This window comes from Labrus mixtus, chromosome 22 (assembly GCF_963584025.1).
Source record: "Labrus mixtus chromosome 22, fLabMix1.1, whole genome shotgun sequence".
NCBI lineage: Eukaryota > Metazoa > Chordata > Actinopteri > Labriformes > Labridae > Labrus > Labrus mixtus.
In genome coordinates this window covers 1,563,606-1,576,581 of record NC_083633.1, presented here as the reverse complement: position 1 = coordinate 1,576,581, position 12,976 = coordinate 1,563,606, and the positions used below count along the sequence as shown (strand labels likewise).

At 48.7% G+C, this 12,976-nt stretch overlaps 18 non-coding genes across 18 annotated transcripts; all 18 read left to right on the top strand.

Moving 5' to 3' along the window:
- The first annotated feature begins 484 nt into the window (after positions 1 to 484).
- On the top strand, positions 485 to 648 carry LOC132957175 (U1 spliceosomal RNA). The gene has a single exon (XR_009666391.1). It is a non-coding gene; the product is annotated as a U1 spliceosomal RNA (small nuclear RNA).
- Positions 649 to 1,140: 492 nt separating this feature from the next.
- Positions 1,141 to 1,332, top strand: LOC132956941 (U2 spliceosomal RNA). Its single transcript, XR_009666193.1, has one exon. It is a non-coding gene; the product is annotated as a U2 spliceosomal RNA (small nuclear RNA).
- Positions 1,333 to 1,899: 567 nt separating this feature from the next.
- Positions 1,900 to 2,063, top strand: LOC132957417 (U1 spliceosomal RNA). The gene has a single exon (XR_009666621.1). It is a non-coding gene; the product is annotated as a U1 spliceosomal RNA (small nuclear RNA).
- A 492-nt stretch (positions 2,064 to 2,555) lies between these two features.
- Positions 2,556 to 2,746, top strand: LOC132957352 (U2 spliceosomal RNA). Its single transcript, XR_009666558.1, has one exon. It is a non-coding gene; the product is annotated as a U2 spliceosomal RNA (small nuclear RNA).
- A 567-nt stretch (positions 2,747 to 3,313) lies between these two features.
- Positions 3,314 to 3,477, top strand: LOC132957406 (U1 spliceosomal RNA). The gene has a single exon (XR_009666610.1). It is a non-coding gene; the product is annotated as a U1 spliceosomal RNA (small nuclear RNA).
- Positions 3,478 to 3,970: 493 nt separating this feature from the next.
- On the top strand, positions 3,971 to 4,161 carry LOC132957301 (U2 spliceosomal RNA). Its single transcript, XR_009666509.1, has one exon. It is a non-coding gene; the product is annotated as a U2 spliceosomal RNA (small nuclear RNA).
- A 569-nt stretch (positions 4,162 to 4,730) lies between these two features.
- Positions 4,731 to 4,894, top strand: LOC132957249 (U1 spliceosomal RNA). Its single transcript, XR_009666461.1, has one exon. It is a non-coding gene; the product is annotated as a U1 spliceosomal RNA (small nuclear RNA).
- Positions 4,895 to 5,387: 493 nt separating this feature from the next.
- On the top strand, positions 5,388 to 5,578 carry LOC132957351 (U2 spliceosomal RNA). The gene has a single exon (XR_009666557.1). It is a non-coding gene; the product is annotated as a U2 spliceosomal RNA (small nuclear RNA).
- Positions 5,579 to 6,151: 573 nt separating this feature from the next.
- Positions 6,152 to 6,315, top strand: LOC132957395 (U1 spliceosomal RNA). The gene has a single exon (XR_009666599.1). It is a non-coding gene; the product is annotated as a U1 spliceosomal RNA (small nuclear RNA).
- Positions 6,316 to 6,808: 493 nt separating this feature from the next.
- Positions 6,809 to 6,999, top strand: LOC132957350 (U2 spliceosomal RNA). Its single transcript, XR_009666556.1, has one exon. It is a non-coding gene; the product is annotated as a U2 spliceosomal RNA (small nuclear RNA).
- Positions 7,000 to 7,572: 573 nt separating this feature from the next.
- Positions 7,573 to 7,736, top strand: LOC132957384 (U1 spliceosomal RNA). Its single transcript, XR_009666588.1, has one exon. It is a non-coding gene; the product is annotated as a U1 spliceosomal RNA (small nuclear RNA).
- A 493-nt stretch (positions 7,737 to 8,229) lies between these two features.
- Positions 8,230 to 8,420, top strand: LOC132957348 (U2 spliceosomal RNA). Its single transcript, XR_009666554.1, has one exon. It is a non-coding gene; the product is annotated as a U2 spliceosomal RNA (small nuclear RNA).
- A 577-nt stretch (positions 8,421 to 8,997) lies between these two features.
- Positions 8,998 to 9,161, top strand: LOC132957204 (U1 spliceosomal RNA). Its single transcript, XR_009666419.1, has one exon. It is a non-coding gene; the product is annotated as a U1 spliceosomal RNA (small nuclear RNA).
- A 493-nt stretch (positions 9,162 to 9,654) lies between these two features.
- LOC132957347 (U2 spliceosomal RNA) lies at positions 9,655 to 9,845 on the top strand. Its single transcript, XR_009666553.1, has one exon. It is a non-coding gene; the product is annotated as a U2 spliceosomal RNA (small nuclear RNA).
- A 567-nt stretch (positions 9,846 to 10,412) lies between these two features.
- Positions 10,413 to 10,576, top strand: LOC132957373 (U1 spliceosomal RNA). The gene has a single exon (XR_009666577.1). It is a non-coding gene; the product is annotated as a U1 spliceosomal RNA (small nuclear RNA).
- A 493-nt stretch (positions 10,577 to 11,069) lies between these two features.
- LOC132957300 (U2 spliceosomal RNA) lies at positions 11,070 to 11,260 on the top strand. The gene has a single exon (XR_009666508.1). It is a non-coding gene; the product is annotated as a U2 spliceosomal RNA (small nuclear RNA).
- Positions 11,261 to 11,829: 569 nt separating this feature from the next.
- On the top strand, positions 11,830 to 11,993 carry LOC132957268 (U1 spliceosomal RNA). Its single transcript, XR_009666480.1, has one exon. It is a non-coding gene; the product is annotated as a U1 spliceosomal RNA (small nuclear RNA).
- Positions 11,994 to 12,479: 486 nt separating this feature from the next.
- On the top strand, positions 12,480 to 12,670 carry LOC132957346 (U2 spliceosomal RNA). The gene has a single exon (XR_009666552.1). It is a non-coding gene; the product is annotated as a U2 spliceosomal RNA (small nuclear RNA).
- Positions 12,671 to 12,976: the final 306 nt, after the last annotated feature.

Genomic DNA, 12,976 nt, shown 5'->3' with positions numbered 1-12,976 from the left:
ACTGCGTTGACATGCTGCCGGGACTCAAGCTTTTTGAAATGAACTGGAATTTTAGTCAGGTTGGGGGTTATTTGTGTGCCAGTTCCCCCATTTGCCACTCTGTGTATGCTATTGCTGTAGTAGCACACAGACACACAATAACATATCAACAGTTATTGTTGCAAAGTGTTTCTGGCCTAGCTGCTGCTTCGACTGTTCTTTTGTTGGCGGTAAAAAAACACACACACACTGGCGGTAGCTATCGGTCGGCTTTGATGTGGAAGTGTGGCACTTCCTGTTAGAATGGTGAGCCTTATTTCTCCACTTGAATGTAGAAAGACAAGCCCTACCGGGCCTCAACACAAAACTTTCCTCTGTGTTGAGGACAAGTAGAAGGGACACCCAGTGCAGAAAACTCTGATTTCGGTGGTTTGCATGTTGTTGGGACCGTCAGTGAGGGCGATGGTCCTGTGAAGGACTCCTTTTGCCCTGAGCCGTACAACTCATACTTACCTGGCAGGGGAGATACCATGATCAAGAAGGTGGTTCACCCATCGCGAGGCCTAGCCATTGCACTCCGGCAGGGCTGACCTATGCGAATTCCCCAAATGTGGGAATCTCGACTGCATAATTTGTGGTAGTGGGGGACTGCGTTCGCGCTCTCCCCTGATGGATTGTCAAAAGTAATAAGGGGGAAACAGATAGGGACACGCTGCCTTCCAACCTGGCTGTAGCGACAGACAGACGACAAGAATTTCAAAGGTGGCTTAAAGCTATGCACAGCCAGTTTCTTTGCTAGTGCTAGATCACAATATCGCTCGTCAATCAACTTTGTTTCAGATTCAGCAGCCCTTGCTCTGATCAATGTGAAATCCCAGTCACGGCACATCTGCCTTACAGAACGGCTGTGGGCCAATAAAAGGCCCCAATCTTCTCCTGTCTTTTGGTTCACTTCAGTCTGCTGCAGATAAATCTGGTGGTTGAGGGTTTGAAGTCATTTTTCAGAGCTTGACGTAAGGCATGTGTCTTAAAGGTGCTTCGATCAAAGGGTTTGCTCTTCCGTTTTACCGATCGTCACTGAAAAGCAACGCTCGCTTACCGGGGCCATGGGCGAGGAGGACTGTATGGGGAATGTGATGCCGGCCTTAGCCTGTCAGGGGCATCGCTTCTCGGCCTTTTGGCTAAGATCAAGTGTAGTATCTGTTCTTATCAGTTTAAATATCTGATACGTCCCCTACCCGGGGACCATATATTAAATTGATTTTTGGACTTGGGAGATGGAACAGGGGCTTGCTCCGTCCACTCCACGCATCGACCCGGTATTGCAGTACCTCCGGGAACGGTGCACCCTCCTCTCTTCAGTGTTTAAAATAATCCTTTCTTTCCGCTGCGTTTAAGAGAAATGTGTGTGTGAGTCTGGCCTGGCTTTGTCACTGCGTTGACATGCTGCCGGGACTCAAGCTTTTTGAAATGAACTGGAATTTTAGTCAGGTTGGGGGTTATTTGTGTGCCAGTTCCCCCATTTGCCACTCTGTGTATGCTATTGCTGTAGTAGCACACAGACACACAATAACATATCAACAGTTATTGTTGCAAAGTGTTTCTGGCCTAGCTGCTGCTTCGACTGTTCTTTTGTTGGCGGTAAAAAAACACACACACACACACTGGCGGTAGCTATCGGTCGGCTTTGATGTGGAAGTGTGGCACTTCCTGTTAGAATGGTGAGCCTTATTTCTCCACTTGAATGTAGAAAGACAAGCCCTACCGGGCCTCAACACAAAACTTTCCTCTGTGTTGAGGACAAGTAGAAGGGACACCCAGTGCAGAAAACTCTGATTTCGGTGGTTTGCATGTTGTTGGGACCGTCAGTGAGGGCGATGGTCCTGTGAAGGACTCCTTTTGCCCTGAGCCGTACAACTCATACTTACCTGGCAGGGGAGATACCATGATCAAGAAGGTGGTTCACCCATGGCGAGGCCTGGCCATTGCACTCCGGCGGGGCTGACCTATGCGAATTCCCCAAATGTGGGAATCTCGACTGCATAATTTGTGGTAGTGGGGGACTGCGTTCGCGCTCTCCCCTGATGGATTGTCAAAAGTAATAAGGGGGAAACAGATGGGGAGACGCTGCCTTCCAACCTGGCTGTAGCGACAGACAGACGACAAGAATTTCAAAGGTGGCTTAAAGCTATGCACAGCCAGTTTCTTTGCTAGTGCTAGATCACAATATCGCTCGTCAATCAAATTTGTTTCAGATTCAGCAGCCCTTGCTCTGATCAATGTGAAATCCCAGTCACGGCACATCTGCCTTACAGAACGGCTGTGGGCCAATAAAAGGCCCCAATCTTCTCCTGTCTTTTGGTTCACTTCAGTCTGCTGCAGATAAATCTGGTGGTTGAGGGTTTGAAGTCATTTTTCAGAGCTTGACGTAAGGCATGTGTCTTAAAGGTGCTTCGATCAAAGGGTTTGCTCTTCCGTTTTACCGATCGTCACTGAAAAGCAACGCTCGCTTACCGGGGCCATGGGCGAGGAGGACTGTATGGGGAATGTGATGCCGGCCTTAGCCTGTCAGGGGCATCGCTTCTCGGCCTTTTGGCTAAGATCAAGTGTAGTATCTGTTCTTATCAGTTTAATATCTGATACGTCCCCTACCCGGGGACCATATATTAAATTGATTTTTGGACTTGGGAGATGGAACAGGGGCTTGCTCCGTCCACTCCACGCATCGACCCGGTATTGCAGTACCTCCGGGAACGGTGCACCCTCCTCTCTTCAGTGTTTAAAATAATCCTTTCTTTCCGCTGCGTTTAAGAGAAATGTGTGTGTGAGTCTGGCCTGGCTTTGTCACTGCGTTGACATGCTGCCGGGACTCAAGCTTTTTGAAATGAACTGGAATTTTAGTCAGGTTGGGGGTTATTTGTGTGCCAGTTCCCCCATTTGCCACTCTGTGTATGCTATTGCTGTAGTAGCACACAGACACACAATAACATATCAACAGTTATTGTTGCAAAGTGTTTCTGGCCTAGCTGCTGCTTCGACTGTTCTTTTGTTGGCGGTAAAAAAACACACACACACACACTGGCGGTAGCTATCGGTCGGCTTTGATGTGGAAGTGTGGCACTTCCTGTTAGAATGGTGAGCCTTATTTCTCCACTTGAATGTAGAAAGACAAGCCCTACCGGGCCTCAACACAAAACTTTCCTCTGTGTTGAGGACAAGTAGAAGGGACACCCAGTGCAGAAAACTCTGATTTCGGTGGTTTGCATGTTGTTGGGACCGTCAGTGAGGGCGATGGTCCTGTGAAGGACTCCTTTTGCCCTGAGCCGTACAACTCATACTTACCTGGCAGGGGAGATACCATGATCAAGAAGGTGGTTCACCCATGGCGAGGCCTGGCCATTGCACTCCGGCGGGGCTGACCTATGCGAATTCCCCAAATGTGGGAATCTCGACTGCATAATTTGTGGTAGTGGGGGACTGCGTTCGCGCTCTCCCCTGATGGATTGTCAAAAGTAATAAGGGGGAAACAGATAGGGACACGCTGCCTTCCAACCTGGCTGTAGCGACAGACAGACGACAAGAATTTCAAAGGTGGCTTAAAGCTATGCACAGCCAGTTTCTTTGCTAGTGCTAGATCACAATATCGCTCGTCAATCAACTTTGTTTCAGATTCAGCAGCCCTTGCTCTGATCAATGTGAAATCCCAGTCACGGCACATCTGCCTTACAGAACGGCTGTGGGCCAATAAAAGGCCCCAATCTTCTCCTGTCTTTTGGTTCACTTCAGTCTGCTGCAGATAAATCTGGTGGTTGAGGGTTTGAAGTCATTTTTCAGAGCTTGACGTAAGGCATGTGTCTTAAAGGTGCTTCGATCAAAGGGTTTGCTCTTCCGTTTTTAGCGATCGTCACTGAAAAGCAACGCTCGCTTGCCGGGGCCATGGGCGAGGAGGACTGTATGGGGAATGTGATGCCGGCCTTAGCCTATCAGGGGCATCGCTTCTCGGCCTTTTGGCTAAGATCAAGTGTAGTATCTGTTCTTATCAGTTTAATATCTGATACGTCCCCTACCCGGGGACCATATATTAAATTGATTTTTGGACTTGGGAGATGGAACAGGGGCTTGCTCCGTCCACTCCACGCATCGACCCGGAATTGCAGTACCTCCGGGAACGGTGCACCCTCCTCTCTTCAGTGTTTAAAATAATCCTTTCTTTCCGCTGCGTTTAAGAGAAATGTGTGTGTGAGTCTGGCCTGGCTTTGTCACTGCGTTGACATGCTGCCGGGACTCAAGCTTTTTGAAATGAACTGGAATTTTAGTCAGGTTGGGGGTTATTTGTGTGCCAGTTCCCCCATTTGCCACTCTGTGTATGCTATTGCTGTAGTAGCACACAGACACACAATAACATATCAACAGTTATTGTTGCAAAGTGTTTCTGGCCTAGCTGCTGCTTCGACTGTTCTTTTGTTGGCGGTAAAAAAACACACACACACACACACTGGCGGTAGCTATCGGTCGGCTTTGATGTGGAAGTGTGGCACTTCCTGTTAGAATGGTGAGCCTTATTTCTCCACTTGAATGTAGAAAGACAAGCCCTACCGGGCCTCAACACAAAACTTTCTTCTGTGTTGAGGACAAGTAGAAGGGACACCCAGTGCAGAAAACTCTGATTTCGGTGGTTTGCATTTTGTTGGGACCGTCAGTGAGGGCGATGGTCCTGTGAAGGACTCCTTTTGCCCTGAGCCGTACAACTCATACTTACCTGGCAGGGGAGATACTATGATCAAGAAGGTGGTTCACCCATCGCGAGGCCTGGCCATTGCACTCCGGCAGGGCTGACCTATGCGAATTCCCCAAATGTGGGAATCTCGACTGCATAATTTGTGGTAGTGGGGGACTGCGTTCGCGCTCTCCCCTGATGGATTGTCAAAAGTAATAAGGGGGAATCAGATAGGGAGACGCTGCCTTCCAACCTGGCTGTAGTGACAGACAGACGACAAGAATTTCAAAGGTGGCTTAAAGCTATGCACAGCCAGTTTCTTTGCTAGTGCTAGATCACAATATCGCTCGTCAATCAAATTTGTTTCAGATTCAGCAGCCCTTGCTCTGATCAATGTGAAATCCCAGTCACGGCACATCTGCCTTACAGAACGGCTGTGGGCCAATAAAAGGCCCCAATCTTCTCCTGTCTTCTGGTTCACTTCAGTCTGCTGCAGATAAATCTGGTGGTTGAGGGTTTGAAGTCATTTTTCAGAGCTTGACGTAAGGCATGTGTCTTAAAGGTGCTTCGATCAAAGGGTTTGCTCTTCCGTTTTTAGCGATCGTCACTGAAAAGCAACGCTCGCTTGCCGGGGCCATGGGCGAGGAGGACTGTATGGGGAATGTGATGCCGGCCTTAGCCTGTCAGGGGCATCGCTTCTCGGCCTTTTGGCTAAGATCAAGTGTAGTATCTGTTCTTATCAGTTTAATATCTGATACGTCCCCTACCCGGGGACCATATATTAAATTGATTTTTGGACTTGGGAGATGGAACAGGGGCTTGCTCCGTCCACTCCACGCATCGACCCGGTATTGCAGTACCTCCGGGAACGGTGCACCCTCCTCTCTTCAGTGTTTAAAATAATCCTTTCTTTCCGCTGCGTTTAAGAGAAATGTGTGTGTGAGTCTGGCCTGGCTTTGTCACTGCGTTGACATGCTGCCGGGACTCAAGCTTTTTGAAATGAACTGGAATTTTAGTCAGGTTGGGGGTTATTTGTGTGCCAGTTCCCCCATTTGCCACTCTGTGTATGCTATTGCTGTAGTAGCACACAGACACACAATAACATATCAACAGTTATTGTTGCAAAGTGTTTCTGGCCTAGCTGCTGCTTCGACTGTTCTTTTGTTGGCGGTAAAAAAACACACACACACACACACACACTGGCGGTAGCTATCGGTCGGCTTTGATGTGGAAGTGTGGCACTTCCTGTTAGAATGGTGAGCCTTATTTCTCCACTTGAATGTAGAAAGACAAGCCCTACCGGGCCTCAACACAAAACTTTCCTCTGTGTTGAGGACAAGTAGAAGGGACACCCAGTGCAGAAAACTCTGATTTCGGTGGTTTGCATGTTGTTGGGACCGTCAGTGAGGGCGATGGTCCTGTGAAGGACTCCTTTTGCCCTGAGCCGTACAACTCATACTTACCTGGCAGGGGAGATACCATGATCAAGAAGGTGGTTCACCCATGGCGAGGCCTGGCCATTGCACTCCGGCGGGGCTGACCTATGCGAATTCCCCAAATGTGGGAATCTCGACTGCATAATTTGTGGTAGTGGGGGACTGCGTTCGCGCTCTCCCCTGATGGATTGTCAAAAGTAATAAGGGGGAAACAGATAGGGAGACGCTGCCTTCCAACCTGGCTGTAGCGACAGACAGACGACAAGAATTTCAAAGGTGGCTTAAAGCTATGCACAGCCAGTTTCTTTGCTAGTGCTAGATCACAATATCGCTCGTCAATCAAATTTGTTTCAGATTCAGCAGCCCTTGCTCTGATCAATGTGAAATCCCAGTCACGGCACATCTGCCTTACAGAACGGCTGTGGGCCAATAAAAGGCCCCAATCTTCTCCTGTCTTCTGGTTCACTTCAGTCTGCTGCAGATAAATCTGGTGGTTGAGGGTTTGAAGTCATTTTTCAGAGCTTGACGTAAGGCATGTGTCTTAAAGGTGCTTCGATCAAAGGGTTTGCTCTTCCGTTTTTAGCGATCGTCACTGAAAAGCAACGCTCGCTTGCCGGGGCCATGGGCGAGGAGGACTGTATGGGGAATGTGATGCCGGCCTTAGCCTATCAGGGGCATCGCTTCTCGGCCTTTTGGCTAAGATCAAGTGTAGTATCTGTTCTTATCAGTTTAATATCTGATACGTCCCCTACCCGGGGACCATATATTAAATTGATTTTTGGACTTGGGAGATGGAACAGGGGCTTGCTCCGTCCACTCCACGCATCGACCCGGTATTGCAGTACCTCCGGGAACGGTGCACCCTCCTCTCTTCAGTGTTTAAAATAATCCTTTCTTTCCGCTGCGTTTAAGAGAAATGTGTGTGTGAGTCTGGCCTGGCTTTGTCACTGCGTTGACATGCTGCCGGGACTCAAGCTTTTTGAAATGAACTGGAATTTTAGTCAGGTTGGGGGTTATTTGTGTGCCAGTTCCCCCATTTGCCACTCTGTGTATGCTATTGCTGTAGTAGCACACAGACACACAATAACATATCAACAGTTATTGTTGCAAAGTGTTTCTGGCCTAGCTGCTGCTTCGACTGTTCTTTTGTTGGCGGTAAAAAAACACACACACACACACACACACTGGCGGTAGCTATCGGTCGGCTTTGATGTGGAAGTGTGGCACTTCCTGTTAGAATGGTGAGCCTTATTTCTCCACTTGAATGTAGAAAGACAAGCCCTACCGGGCCTCAACACAAAACTTTCCTCTGTGTTGAGGACAAGTAGAAGGGACACCCAGTGCAGAAAACTCTGATTTCGGTGGTTTGCATGTTGTTGGGACCGTCAGTGAGGGCGATGGTCCTGTGAAGGACTCCTTTTGCCCTGAGCCGTACAACTCATACTTACCTGGCAGGGGAGATACCATGATCAAGAAGGTGGTTCACCCATGGCGAGGCCTGGCCATTGCACTCCGGCGGGGCTGACCTATGCGAATTCCCCAAATGTGGGAATCTCGACTGCATAATTTGTGGTAGTGGGGGACTGCGTTCGCGCTCTCCCCTGATGGATTGTCAAAAGTAATAAGGGGGAATCAGATAGGGAGACGCTGCCTTCCAACCTGGCTGTAGTGACAGACAGACGACAAGAATTTCAAAGGTGGCTTAAAGCTATGCACAGCCAGTTTCTTTGCTAGTGCTAGATCACAATATCGCTCGTCAATCAAATTTGTTTCAGATTCAGCAGCCCTTGCTCTGATCAATGTGAAATCCCAGTCACGGCACATCTGCCTTACAGAACGGCTGTGGGCCAATAAAAGGCCCCAATCTTCTCCTGTCTTCTGGTTCACTTCAGTCTGCTGCAGATAAATCTGGTGGTTGAGGGTTTGAAGTCATTTTTCAGAGCTTGACGTAAGGCATGTGTCTTAAAGGTGCTTCGATCAAAGGGTTTGCTCTTCCGTTTTTAGCGATCGTCACTGAAAAGCAACGCTCGCTTGCCGGGGCCATGGGCGAGGAGGACTGTATGGGGAATGTGATGCCGTCCTTAGCCTGTCAGGGGCATCGCTTCTCGGCCTTTTGGCTAAGATCAAGTGTAGTATCTGTTCTTATCAGTTTAATATCTGATACGTCCCCTACCCGGGGACCATATATTAAATTGATTTTTGGACTTGGGAGATGGAACAGGGGCTTGCTCCGTCCACTCCACGCATCGACCCGGTATTGCAGTACCTCCGGGAACGGTGCACCCTCCTCTCTTCAGTGTTTAAAATAATCCTTTCTTTCCGCTGCGTTTAAGAGAAATGTGTGTGTGAGTCTGGCCTGGCTTTGTCACTGCGTTGACATGCTGCCGGGACTCAAGCTTTTTGAAATGAACTGGAATTTTAGTCAGGTTGGGGGTTATTTGTGTGCCAGTTCCCCCATTTGCCACTCTGTGTATGCTATTGCTGTAGTAGCACACAGACACACAATAACATATCAACAGTTATTGTTGCAAAGTGTTTCTGGCCTAGCTGCTGCTTCGACTGTTCTTTTGTTGGCGGTAAAAAAACACACACACACACACACACACACACTGGCGGTAGCTATCGGTCGGCTTTGATGTGGAAGTGTGGCACTTCCTGTTAGAATGGTGAGCCTTATTTCTCCACTTGAATGTAGAAAGACAAGCCCTACCGGGCCTCAACACAAAACTTTCCTCTGTGTTGAGGACAAGTAGAAGGGACACCCAGTGCAGAAAACTCTGATTTCGGTGGTTTGCATGTTGTTGGGACCGTCAGTGAGGGCGATGGTCCTGTGAAGGACTCCTTTTGCCCTGAGCCGTACAACTCATACTTACCTGGCAGGGGAGATACCATGATCAAGAAGGTGCTTCACCCATGGCGAGGCCTGGCCATTGCACTCCGGCGGGGCTGACCTATGCGAATTCCCCAAATGTGGGAATCTCGACTGCATAATTTGTGGTAGTGGGGGACTGCGTTCGCGCTCTCCCCTGATGGATTGTCAAAAGTAATAAGGGGGAAACAGATAGGGAGACGCTGCCTTCCAACCTGGCTGTAGCGACAGACAGACGACAAGAATTTCAAAGGTGGCTTAAAGCTATGCACAGCCAGTTTCTTTGCTAGTGCTAGATCACAATATCGCTCGTCAATCAAATTTGTTTCAGATTCAGCAGCCCTTGCTCTGATCAATGTGAAATCCCAGTCACGGCACATCTGCCTTACAGAACGGCTGTGGGCCAATAAAAGGCCCCAATCTTCTCCTGTCTTCTGGTTCACTTCAGTCTGCTGCAGATAAATCTGGTGGTTGAGGGTTTGAAGTCATTTTTCAGAGCTTGACGTAAGGCATGTGTCTTAAAGGTGCTTCGATCAAAGGGTTTGCTCTTCCGTTTTTAGCGATCGTCACTGAAAAGCAACGCTCGCTTGCCGGGGCCATGGGCGAGGAGGACTGTATGGGGAATGTGATGCCGGCCTTAGCCTATCAGGGGCATCGCTTCTCGGCCTTTTGGCTAAGATCAAGTGTAGTATCTGTTCTTATCAGTTTAATATCTGATACGTCCCCTACCCGGGGACCATATATTAAATTGATTTTTGGACTTGGGAGATGGAACAGGGGCTTGCTCCGTCCACTCCACGCATCGACCCGGTATTGCAGTACCTCCGGGAACGGTGCACCCTCCTCTCTTCAGTGTTTAAAATAATCCTTTCTTTCCGCTGCGTTTAAGAGAAATGTGTGTGTGAGTCTGGCCTGGCTTTGTCACTGCGTTGACATGCTGCCGGGACTCAAGCTTTTTGAAATGAACTGGAATTTTAGTCAGGTTGGGGGTTATTTGTGTGCCAGTTCCCCCATTTGCCACTCTGTGTATGCTATTGCTGTAGTAGCACACAGACACACAATAACATATCAACAGTTATTGTTGCAAAGTGTTTCTGGCCTAGCTGCTGCTTCGACTGTTCTTTTGTTGGCGGTAAAAAAACACACACACACACACTGGCGGTAGCTATCGGTCGGCTTTGATGTGGAAGTGTGGCACTTCCTGTTAGAATGGTGAGCCTTATTTCTCCACTTGAATGTAGAAAGACAAGCCCTACCGGGCCTCAACACAAAACTTTCCTCTGTGTTGAGGACAAGTAGAAGGGACACCCAGTGCAGAAAACTCTGATTTCGGTGGTTTGCATGTTGTTGGGACCGTCAGTGAGGGCGATGGTCCTGTGAAGGACTCCTTTTGCCCTGAGCCGTACAACTCATACTTACCTGGCAGGGGAGATACCATGATCAAGAAGGTGGTTCACCCATGGCGAGGCCTGGCCATTGCACTCCGGCGGGGCTGACCTATGCGAATTCCCCAAATGTGGGAATCTCGACTGCATAATTTGTGGTAGTGGGGGACTGCGTTCGCGCTCTCCCCTGATGGATTGTCAAAAGTAATAAGGGGGAAACAGATAGGGACACGCTGCCTTCCAACCTGGCTGTAGCGACAGACAGACGACAAGAATTTCAAAGGTGGCTTAAAGCTATGCACAGCCAGTTTCTTTGCTAGTGCTAGATCACAATATCGCTCGTCAATCAACTTTGTTTCAGATTCAGCAGCCCTTGCTCTGATCAATGTGAAATCCCAGTCACGGCACATCTGCCTTACAGAACGGCTGTGGGCCAATAAAAGGCCCCAATCTTCTCCTGTCTTTTGGTTCACTTCAGTCTGCTGCAGATAAATCTGGTGGTTGAGGGTTTGAAGTCATTTTTCAGAGCTTGACGTAAGGCATGTGTCTTAAAGGTGCTTCGATCAAAGGGTTTGCTCTTCCGTTTTTAGCGATCGTCACTGAAAAGCAACGCTCGCTTGCCGGGGCCATGGGCGAGGAGGACTGTATGGGGAATGTGATGCCGGCCTTAGCCTATCAGGGGCATCGCTTCTCGGCCTTTTGGCTAAGATCAAGTGTAGTATCTGTTCTTATCAGTTTAATATCTGATACGTCCCCTACCCGGGGACCATATATTAAATTGATTTTTGGACTTGGGAGATGGAACAGGGGCTTGCTCCGTCCACTCCACGCATCGACCCGGAATTGCAGTACCTCCGGGAACGGTGCACCCTCCTCTCTTCAGTGTTTAAAATAATCCTTTCTTTCCGCTGCGTTTAAGAGAAATGTGTGTGTGAGTCTGGCCTGGCTTTGTCACTGCGTTGACATGCTGCCGGGACTCAAGCTTTTTGAAATGAACTGGAATTTTAGTCAGGTTGGGGGTTATTTGTGTGCCAGTTCCCCCATTTGCCACTCTGTGTATGCTATTGCTGTAGTAGCACACAGACACACAATAACATATCAACAGTTATTGTTGCAAAGTGTTTCTGGCCTAGCTGCTGCTTCGACTGTTCTTTTGTTGGCGGTAAAAAAACACACACACACACACACTGGCGGTAGCTATCGGTCGGCTTTGATGTGGAAGTGTGGCACTTCCTGTTAGAATGGTGAGCCTTATTTCTCCACTTGAATGTAGAAAGACAAGCCCTACCGGGCCTCAACACAAAACTTTCTTCTGTGTTGAGGACAAGTAGAAGGGACACCCAGTGCAGAAAACTCTGATTTCGGTGGTTTGCATTTTGTTGGGACCGTCAGTGAGGGCGATGGTCCTGTGAAGGACTCCTTTTGCCCTGAGCCGTACAACTCATACTTACCTGGCAGGGGAGATATTATGATCAAGAAGGTGGTTCACCCATCGCGAGGCCTGGCCATTGCACTCCGGCAGGGCTGACCTATGCGAATTCCCCAAATGTGGGAATCTCGACTGCATAATTTGTGGTAGTGGGGGACTGCGTTCGCGCTCTCCCCTGATGGATTGTCAAAAGTAATAAGGGGGAATCAGATAGGGAGACGCTGCCTTCCAACCTGGCTGTAGTGACAGACAGACGACAAGAATTTCAAAGGTGGCTTAAAGCTATGCACAGCCAGTTTCTTTGCTAGTGCTAGATCACAATATCGCTCGTCAATCAAATTTGTTTCAGATTCAGCAGCCCTTGCTCTGATCAATGTGAAATCCCAGTCACGGCACTTACAGAACGGCTGTGGGCCAATAAAAGGCCCCAATCTTCTCCTGTCTTCTGGTTCACTTCAGTCTGCTGCAGATAAATCTGGTGGTTGAGGGTTTGAAGTCATTTTTCAGAGCTTGACGTAAGGCATGTGTCTTAAAGGTGCTTCGATCAAAGGGTTTGCTCTTCCGTTTTTAGCGATCGTCACTGAAAAGCAACGCTCGCTTGCCGGGGCCATGGGCGAGGAGGACTGTATGGGGAATGTGATGCCGGCCTTAGCCTGTCAGGGGCATCGCTTCTCGGCCTTTTGGCTAAGATCAAGTGTAGTATCTGTTCTTATCAGTTTAATATCTGATACGTCCCCTACCCGGGGACCATATATTAAATTGATTTTTGGACTTGGGAGATGGAACAGGGGCTTGCTCCGTCCACTCCACGCATCGACCCGGTATTGCAGTACCTCCGGGAACGGTGCACCCTCCTCTCTTCAGTGTTTAAAATAATCCTTTCTTTCCGCTGCGTTTAAGAGAAATGTGTGTGTGAGTCTGGCCTGGCTTTGTCACTGCGTTGACATGCTGCCGGGACTCAAGCTTTTTGAAATGAACTGGAATTTTAGTCAGGTTGGGGGTTATTTGTGTGCCAGTTCCCCCATTTGCCACTCTGTGTATGCTATTGCTGTAGTAGCACACAGACACACAATAACATATCAACAGTTATTGTTGCAAAGTGTTTCTGGCCTAGCTGCTGCTTCGACTGTTCTTTTGTTGGCGGTAAAAAAACACACACAC